The sequence below is a fragment of the Rattus norvegicus genome, chromosome X (assembly GCF_021556685.1).
Source record: "Rattus norvegicus strain SHRSP/BbbUtx chromosome X, alternate assembly SHRSP_T2T, whole genome shotgun sequence".
NCBI lineage: Eukaryota > Metazoa > Chordata > Mammalia > Rodentia > Muridae > Rattus > Rattus norvegicus.
This window is the reverse complement of record NC_141554.1, coordinates 158,484,377-158,494,347: the sequence shown is the minus strand read 5'-3', so window position 1 is coordinate 158,494,347 and position 9,971 is coordinate 158,484,377. Positions and strand designations below refer to the sequence as shown.

At 43.5% G+C, this 9,971-nt stretch overlaps 1 protein-coding gene across 2 annotated transcripts in view; it reads right to left on the bottom strand.

The window, feature by feature from the left end:
• Positions 1 to 9,323: 9,323 nt before the first annotated feature.
• The window catches only part of Prrg3 (proline rich and Gla domain 3), a 10,243-nt gene continuing 9,595 nt past the window's right edge, over positions 9,324 to 9,971 (bottom strand). For both annotated transcript variants that reach the window (XM_087599251.1, NM_001427169.2), the window contains 1 exon segment: positions 9,324 to 9,971. This exon segment is cut by the window's right edge and continues 5,056 nt beyond it. The gene's annotated coding sequence lies outside the window, so the exon portion shown is untranslated.

The window sequence follows — 9,971 nt, the reverse complement described above, 5'->3', positions numbered from 1 at the left end:
TTCAAATAAGAAGCCAAGAGGTTCTTGCATAGAAGTTAGACAGATTTCCCTGGAAATGCAAAGGAAGAGACCAGAACACTTTTTGCTTAGAGGTGGATATCTAAGTTGGCAGCGTGCAAAGACTTCACTCAAATAAAATCTTTTATCTGAGGAGTGTGCTATTAACCAACTTATTTTGTAAGAGAACAGAATGTTCTGGGCTTCCCAGCTGTGTCAGAACAGAAGTATCAAATTTCTTTTCAACTCAGCCTACAACCTTTCTCCCCTCACCTGTGAACACCATGAATGTCCAGAGCTGTTCGCTTCTAAAAAGCAGTGAGCCTAGGTGTTTCTGGGCATTCTTCTTCACAGGCATGAAGCCATACAAGAGGAAGTGACACTGTGGGGTTCAAAGGCATGTGTGTTAATGACTTTGACTTGTACTGGCCAAGGAGACTGCACAAAGTGGGACCCACCAAGGGAAATAAAATGCCTATTTTATTTTACAGCAGAATGAACAAAAGATATTATGGGACTTTCTAAACAGGCATCATTATAATGGAAAAAATGGTATCTATCTCATTGTTGCTTTGATTTATAATGCTTTAATTATGAATAAACCTGAGCAATTTTCATTTGTTTATTGATCTGCATTTCTTCCCTATGAACTATCTGCTGGAGGGCTTGAATCTTTATTAAAATACAAGCTATGTTATTTTCACAAAGGGACTCATGGGGTGAAGCACACTCTCCCTTCAAGCCAAGCTTCTTCATATGAAATGTGTCATCGTTTTCCTTAAGGTGGTACTCTGCTGGGATCAAACACATCAAGTTAATTACATGCAAGTTTCAGGCTGAACCCTGAAAGCTCTTACAAAGAGAGGGTTTCTAACCACACAAGTTTCTCTCTCTCTCTCTCTCTCTCTCTCTCTCTCTCTCTCTCTCTCTCTCTCTCTCTCTCTGTTGTGTGTGTGTGTTGTGTGTGTTGTGTGTCTGTGTGTCTGTGTTGGCTGCCTCATCACCTGCTTCCAACAATACCTCTTAGTCATTAGCCTCTTCCAGCTGTTAAACAAACTGAGTTCTCTACTCAGATTCCTGTTTCCACCTGCTTTGGCAGCCAGTGGTGAGAGATGGCAGAAACCCAAGCCTGGAGTCAGTTACCAGAAAGTGACTCTTATCCTTTCAGTGGGGCATCTTGGATAAGCTGCTTCTTTTGATTCTCTAAACCACAGCTTCCCATCTTCATGTGGAGGATTGAGCCAAACCAGAATTTCAAACTGTGTATTATGGTTTCATGGATGTGCACTGGGAGAAAACAGGTTTCATAGCAGACCCTAACTCTCTCCTCATAGACCATTGTGATCTTAACACTTTCTTCTTTTGAGTTCCTATATGTTCTAGTTCTTCTTTTGAGTTCTATATGTTCTATATGAGTTCTATATGTTCTAGTTCTTTTGAGTTCCTATATGTTCTAGTTTCATTTCTGCCCAGAAAATGAAATACCCTGACAACAAGCAGCTTGAGGCAGAAAGGGATGATTATTTGGCTCACAATTAGAGTCCATTATTGGGAGGAATTCAACTCAGCAGCTTCAAACAGCTAATCACATCATATCAACAGTTCGATTCTTGCATTCTTACATAAACTACTTTAAACTAGACAATCCACAGGCCAATCTAATGCAGAAAGTCCTTCACTGAGACCATCTATCTTCCCAGGTAATTCTAGTAGGCAGTTTCAAGCTTACAATGTTAATTATCATGCCATGTAATAATTCAGACAAAGGTCTTGAGAGAAATCCTAAATGCCATTGGATGAAATGACCTCCTGCCTCCAAGGCCTGCCCTCAGCCCCTCTTAGAGAGCTGCACTCCCCCAGCTCAAGCAAAAGAACCTAGCAGATCATACCATCCTGGCAGCTAATGCAGTTTATAGGCCAGTAAACAATTCTTCAGCTGGTACTGATGTCACTCTTCAAGTCCCAGGTTGCTACCCCCACTAGACAGGAAGAAGGGGGCCCAGGGAAGCCTTAAAGAGACAGGATGTACAAACAAAAGGGCTCAGAGCTGAGCTGCAAAGAACTGAAGTTGACATAGAGAAGGAAGGTCTTTGGGAACAGCGGGAACAAAACAAAAAGTGTCAGGGCCCTTTTCATGATAATAATTCGGGTGATCCATGAGCATAAGAGGTCTTCCAACTTCTAGTGTCTTCTTCAGTCTCACCAGGATTTTAAATTTTTATGGTAAAAGTGTTTCTGCCTATCTTGTCAAATTATCTGTATGGTATTTTTGAGGCTACTGGGAATGGGAGTCTTTTCTTTCTTAGCGTATTTGTTATTGATACATTAAAAAAGCTACTGATATTTGTGGACTGGTTTCATAATATGTTACTCTGCTGAAATAAATACATCAGATTTGGAAAGCAAACATGAAATTTTCTCTCACATGTGAAACACACACACACACACACACACACACATAAAATGTGGGTTTTCCTTTTTTCCTTTTAATGTCTCCTTTTCTTACAAACCATAACCAGTTCTCTTTACTCCCAGCCAGCCCTCCTCCCTACAAGCCCTCCTCCCAGTTTCCATGCCAGACCACTTCAAATATTTCTCCCAACCCTTCCTCTCTCAGTTCCCCAACACTGTGCAGTCCGTTCTCCCAGTTTTCACAATCCTAGCAGCTCCAAACTGTAACTGTTCTTGCCTATCTGCTGAGCTCAGCTTTCAAGCGATAGATAAAGAGCCATGTAATATGAAACATTCTGTTCCTAGCACAGAAGTCATGCTTGCCATGTTCAGGACAGCTAGAGTCCCTTCAAAGACAATGGCTCCAGTGGCCTCATGGGGCCTCCCAGAGCATATCTTCAACCCAGTACAACTGGCCAGTCCTGTCTTCAGGACTCAGTATGGTTGAGCCATCACCATTCTGGCAAGCATAGCTCTTCCAGGCCTTGCCCTGCTTCCCTTTTCCCTCTGCCTTGCTGAAAAACCCTTAAGTTACAATCCTACCTTTAGCCTCCAAAGTCTATTTCCTTATTTGGCCACCTCCTCCTCTTGAGACTGATTGCCAAGGTCAAGCTGTCAAAGTATTGAAGTCCAGAAATCAACAGCCCCCTTTGGACACTGACAAAAGGACAAATCAGCAACTTACAGATTGGGGAAGGATCTTCACCAACTCTACATCTGACAGAGGGCTAATATCCAAAATTTACAATGAACCCATGAAGCTAGACACCAACAAACCAAATGATCCAGTTAAAAATGGGGTACAAGGCTAAATAGAATTGTCAACAGAGGAATCTTAAAGGTTCAAAGTCCTTAGTCATATGGGAAATGCAAACCAAAACAACCCTGAGGCTCCATCTCACACTGGTCAAAATGGCTAAGATCAAACACTCAGGTGACAGCACATGCTGTCCAGGATGTGAGCAAGGGGAACACTCCTCCATTGCTGGTGGGAGTGCAAACTTGAACAACCAATCGGAAATCAATTTGGCAGTTTCTTGGAAAAAGTGAGAATAGTTTTTCCTCAAGACCCAGCTAGACTACTCCTCATCTTGTGCCCAAAAGATGCTCCAACATCCCACAAAGACACTTATTCAACTATGCTCATTGCAGATTTATTTGTAATAGCCAGAAATTGGAAACAATCTAGACGTCCCTCGACTGAAGACTGAATAAAGCAAATGTGGTCCATCTACACAGTGGAATTCTATTTAGCTTTGGAAAACTAAGACATCAGGAATTTTGCAGGAAAATAAAGAAAACTTCAGAATATCATCCTGAGTGAGGAAACCTAGTCCCCAAAGGACATGCGTGGTATGTACTCACTTATAAGTGGATGTTAGCCATAAAATACAGGTACCGTGCTACACTCCACAGACCCAGAGAAGCTAAACAAGAAGGAAGGCCCAATCAAGAAAGCCTGATTCTCACTTAGAAGGGGAAATAAAATAGTCATAGGAAGCAGATGGAGCGAGGGAACTGGGAAGGAGGGGTATGGGGAGGGGATTGGGGGCTTCAGGATCAGGTTAGGGAAGGACAGGAGAGATGGCTACCATAGCTATGAAAATAAATGGACATCTGCAACTGAAGGGAGAAAGGAGGTAGGGGGCATCTCTAGGAAGAGACCTGGGAGAAAGGAGGTGCCCAAGAATCAGTGGGGGTGTTCTTAGCTGTGACTCACAGCATTGGGGATATGGAACCTAAAGAGCACCTCCTGTAGCCAGAACCCCAGTGGAGCGATAGAGACACCAGTCCACCCAAAAATTTTAACGCAAAATTTCTCCTGCCTATAAGAAATGCAGGCATATGGGGATGGAGCAGAGACTAAGGGAATGGCCAACCAATAATTAGCTCAACTTGAGACCCATCCCTTGGCAAGCACCAATTCCTAACACTATTAATGATACTGTTATGCTTGCAGACAGGAGCATGTCATCCTCTGAGAGGCCTCACCCAGCAGCTGACTCAGACAGACACAGATACCCACAGCAAACAGTGGATGGAGCTTGGGGACTCTTATGGAAGAATAGGAGGAAAGTTTGCAAGCCCCGAAGGGGACAGGAACTCCACAGGAAGACCAACTGAGTTAACTAACCTGGACCCTTAGGGCTCTCAGAGACTGAACCACCAACCAAAAGCATACGCAGGCAGGACCTAGGCCTCTCTACACATATGCAGCAGATGTGCACCTTGGTCTTCATGTGGGTCCTGAATAACTGGAGCAGGGGCTATCCCAACAAAAGCTGTTGCCTGTCTGTGGGATATGTTCTACTAGGTGGGCTGTCTTGTTTGGCCTCAGTGGGAGAGGAAGTACCTAACCTCTCAGAAACTTTAAGTGCCAGGGTGGGGGATACCTAGGGGACTCCCACTCACTCAGAGGAAAAGGGGAGGGGTGAAGTGGAAACTTTAAAAGTCTTTTGGAGAATCAGTTGTGTTGGATGGTGTTTTGCTGGGGCAAACATGTGAAGGAGTGTTTTCCTGAAGTGGACACAGGAGAGAGGATGTTCTGCTAAAGCAAGCACATGAAAGGACATGTGATGAAGGATTCTTTGCTAACAACACACATGCATTGGTCTGCCTTGCATTGCATAGTTGAGCTGCCTTTGTTGGGGCTCTACAGGCTCAAGCTGATTGGATGCATGTGCTGAGGCAAGACCCGTGCTGAGGCTTAGCACGTGGAGGACACATGATGTTTGGAGGGATATAAACAGGACTCAATGGACAGTGACTGAGGCTGACGTAGGCCTGCTTATAGAGCTAGCTGTGCAACATTCATGGCTCTCCCTTCTTCCTTGATCTTCGCTTTCCCGAGAAAGGCACAGACAAGAACTTCTCCTGGTGTTCCTCCTGGTTCCTCCAGGCTGAAGCCTGGCTGTCTCTGCTAGGTAGTGCTACCTCTGTTGCTAATCTGACTCTACCAAACTGGACTGCTGGTGTCTCTGTGAAGTGTTTGCGAGCGGATTGAACTGTGGCTGTCTGCTGACCTGTGAACCAAACTGCTGATTTCCAGACAACACTAATAGAAGTTGCTCCAAAGAACCTTTCTAAACAGGTTCTCTTCCCCCACATCCTTTCTTTTCCACTAGCACTGGTGGGTGGTGGGCTACAAGTGAGGTTAAAGCATTTAAGAAACATCAATAAAAATAGGATTTGAAAAAAATTAAAGTTGCAGAGGGGGCATGGGGGAAGGATTGTGGGAGGAGGTGAGTAGGAGGGGTCAGTGAGTGGGATGTAAAGTGAATAAGTAAAATTAAATTAAATTTAAACAAAACAGGGCTTCACAGGATGGAACAATAAAGAACCATAATTTAAAAAAAAACCTTTTGACTTACCTAATTAACATGCCAAATCAAAGTTAAACAGCTCATTCTAGCATGGGGTTTCCTATTTTACCTTTAAAAACCAACATTTGCCTATGGGCCAAGTCTTTCTCCTCTATGTCCAGGGGCAGTCCTTTGACTCCCTAGGACAAATACTCTTCTGCCCTCCCTTGTTCCCTTTTATCTTCTTTCTCATTCCCTATCTTCTGTTCTCACCTCTCATTCCCTGCCCTCTGTCCCTCTGGGGCAAATAAATCTCCTTTTTGCAGAGTTGTCTTGGAGTCCCAAGCCAGGTTGCTTTCCTCAGCTCCACATCCTCCATGTCATGCCCATGACTTGTCTCACAATGAATCTCCAATCTGTTTTCCCCAACCTGTTGCTCCTCCAGTAACCCTGCCCACAGTGAATGGACACACCCTTTAAATCTGAATGTTTCCTACCTTTTCTAATTATCAGCTCCCTTTCAGGGTTCTGCCTCATAGTTATAGTTCTCTCAGGGTGAACCAAAGATTCTAACAAAAGAATCAACCGGGCTCATTTAGGTAACAAATTCATGGTCCCAAGACCCTACTGGGGTTTCAAAATATTCACAATGTTCATTTTAAATGCCACTTGGCCATAACAAAACCTTACCATTACTATATTTCTCTTTGTCCCCTCTAGCTGCTATCTCTTGTCAGGATGGTTGCAAATGTTTGTGCTACCTACCTGGCCATTTGTGGGTTGTTTGTTTTTTTAAATCTTCTTTAGCCCATTCTCCATATAGCAGATAAGAGCACACCTGGACAAGTCTTCTTGCTCTTTAAAGCACCCCTCTATACCCTCCCACTCTTACTAGGGCAGATCCATTCTGAACATGGCCTAAATGGCCTTGTAGCTCGTCTTGTACAGGACTTTCCCTCATGCAACCCTGGCATCCCATTTCCTTAATAACAGTATGGGCTTGCTAGACCCTGGAGTTTTTCATATATTATACTCCTGTCATTGATTTCACTCCCATGTTCTCTGTCTCAGTAATGTCTAATAATTATTTGAGCTGATCATGATGTCCTCATGAAGACATTCTCATAGAACCTCCATACCCAGCCCTGGCGGTCATCTCCATATTCCAAGTTCTATGTCTATTCTTAATTATGGAATTTTATGTCTCACTTCTAGCAGTATTCAGTGCCGATGGTGGCTGGAACCTGGCATGGTGCACTGTATACGTTCTGGAACCTTGAAGCCTAGCTTGCTAATGTTCTCTCAGCACCTAACTTTTATGTGCTTTCAGCTTTAAAGTATCATCACTGACTGCCACACCCATTGAGTTCCTGGGATACAGTACCACCCACCTAATATAAAGCACTGTCTTGTTTCCTGCTTTATTTTATTTTACTTTATGTCATATGTATGAATGTTTTGCCTGCATGCATCATAGGTGTATAGTACCAGCAGAGGCCAGAAAATGTAAAAGTGTCAGATCCCCTAGAACTGGAGGAACAGATGGTTGTGAACCACCAGGTCGGTGCTGGGACCTGGACCTGGACCAGCTAGAAGAGCAGCCAGTGTTCTTAACTGCTGAACCATCTCTCTAGCCCCAATGGAATCTTGTTTTTAATATCAATACACTAGTTGAACTGAATAATCCCATAGTTTGAAGTCTTTGGCAAGATTGCAGGAAGTCACTCTTATTATCGGAGTTCCTACACTTGTGAATCTTGAAAACAGTATTTGTCATCTAGAAAACTCATGAAAGGTCCTTTTGTCTTTTCTTTGGGTGTTAGGCTCTCACATTATATCCCAGGAGGGGCCCAAGGGAAAGAAATCATCCTAAAGCTTTTTCCTTTCCCAGCATCACTAACCCAGGGGACTCTTGGTAGTTGTCCTGGGTGTATCTACCAGTATCAGGAAAGCAATAGTTCCAGAGCTGATTTGAACATAGCCAGATAGACAATATCAAAGAAAAGCCATGATATTCACCCTACTGCTTTTTTGGAGTGTGTGTGGTTTGCTAAAGTTTGGGGGAAACCACAAGGACTCCCCCTGTCATGGGTGGAGTGTTCTGAACTGAACATACCCCCAATTCATATATTGAGTTACAACATTAAGATCTTGCAAGTGATAAAGTGAATAAAATGAACTCTTTAAGATGCTCCTGAGCCTGCGTGACTGGTCCTCCCAAAGAGGAATACAGATAAGCACAGAAAGAAGACTGTGTGAAGACAGAGGGAGAAGGGAGCTATCTATAACTCAAGGAAATAGGCCTTAGAAGGAGTAAACTTTACAGGGATATTCATCTTGACTTTTGATCTCCAGAACTGCAAGGAAATAAGTTCTCATATAAATAAATCACCAGACCCTGCAGGTTTTTGATGACAGCCCTAGAAAGTTAAGTCATGGCACTGAGACTTTAATTAGAGAGCATGACTAGTCAACACATTTGCTTTTAATTGAACACTTACTATAAGCCAAGCACCATGCTATGCTCTAGGGATGAAGTGGAAAAATCTTTTACATGGTTACTGCACTTCTGAGGTTAACAGTAGAACAGGAAAGGCAGGGACATGCTGAAGGAAGGCACAATCAACACGAAAGCCAAACTCAGACCTTTCTCTGAGGGAGGTCCTACAGTGCCATTGGAATAGCATGAGGAAAGATAATTGAGAAAAGTTCTACAATTGTGAGATGAACCTAGCCCCTATTCCCCATAAGCCCTTGGTCAAAGGGATGCCCAATCAGGCTATGCTTCCCTTGGATGTGAAATAAGAGTTGATTATAAACCCAGTGTCAGGACTAGAGAGGTGGCTCAGCGATTAAGAGCACTGAACCTCTTCCTGAGGTCCTGAGTTCAATTCCCAGCAACCACATGGTGACCCACAACCATGTAATGGGATCCAATGCCCTCTACTGGTGTGTCTGAAGACAGTGACAGTATACTCACATACATGAAATAAGTAAATAAAATCTTTAAATCTAAAAAGGCTTAAAAAAGAATAAACGCCGTGTCTTGGGAGGACTGGTTCAGTTCATAATGGTACAGGGCATATCACAAATTACGTATTCAATAATTTCTAGCTGTGAGAGTTTAGAAACAGCCTATGCGTCCTCCTCTTGACACTTCAGAAGTCCAGGGCCTCTTGATATATTAGTTTCCTTGCAGGTGATAGCCTGCAGCCCCAAGGTATTTATCTTTGGGGAGAATAACCTGGAGCTTCAAAACCTGAGCCCAGACTTCACTTAACCAGGAATCTGGTGACTAGGAAGGTGACTAGGAAGTTGCTAAACAAGATCTGTGACAGATCTTACTAACCCCATCCCACAGGGGGATGGATCAGAAGATCATATTACACACTGTAAGCACAAACTTCAGAATCCAGACTATCTCTGCTTGAACTGGCTCCTAAACTGGTTTGGGCTGTTTCCTTATCTATACGATCTGACTTTTGGTTCCACAAGTTTGACCACCATACTTCCTTCCTTTGGCCAAATATGGGTAGTCTTCCAGGATCTATGATGGACCAGGACAAGGTACAATTGGATGCCATTTGATCTTTATTTTTAACCATTATATTCTTAAACAGAAAGAGACAAAATTAACAGCTAAATTCAACAATTGTAAAAAGGGAGACAGAAAGCGTGCTTGAGAAAGGTCAGAAGCAAGTTGGTTTGTTGCCCCCAGGCCCCATTTGAAATCCCAACATATGACTGAATGAACAGATGCCCCAGCTGACATCAGTCAACACATGAATATGAGCACAGTTTCAAATGGTACCAAAATTAATCCATTTCACAGTAAGCACTTCTAGAAGCTCAGGGTTGCCACTGTCACAAATTCACAATGACAGAGTGAAATAGCAGGTGGATTCAGGCCTGGGAAAACAGCATCAGAGAGGCAAGACAGGTTGGGTGGCAAAAAGCAGCTGGAGGGTTGGTCCCAATCCTAGATATCAGTCTTTATGCTCGCTGGAGGCTGGAGAAGGGCAGGCACGTTCAGCAGTCAGATAGCAGTACAGTGAAACAACTGCTGAGGCATGGAGCCAAGGGTGTGTGCTATTTGGAGACTTTGTCACAGAAATTCTTGCTAGAGACAGTTTCTCCTTCCACAGCCTGGGAAAGGAGACACTCTACCATCTGAAGTCTCGGGGATGAGTGAGAGCAGGCAGTCAGTTAGTGCAACGTCTG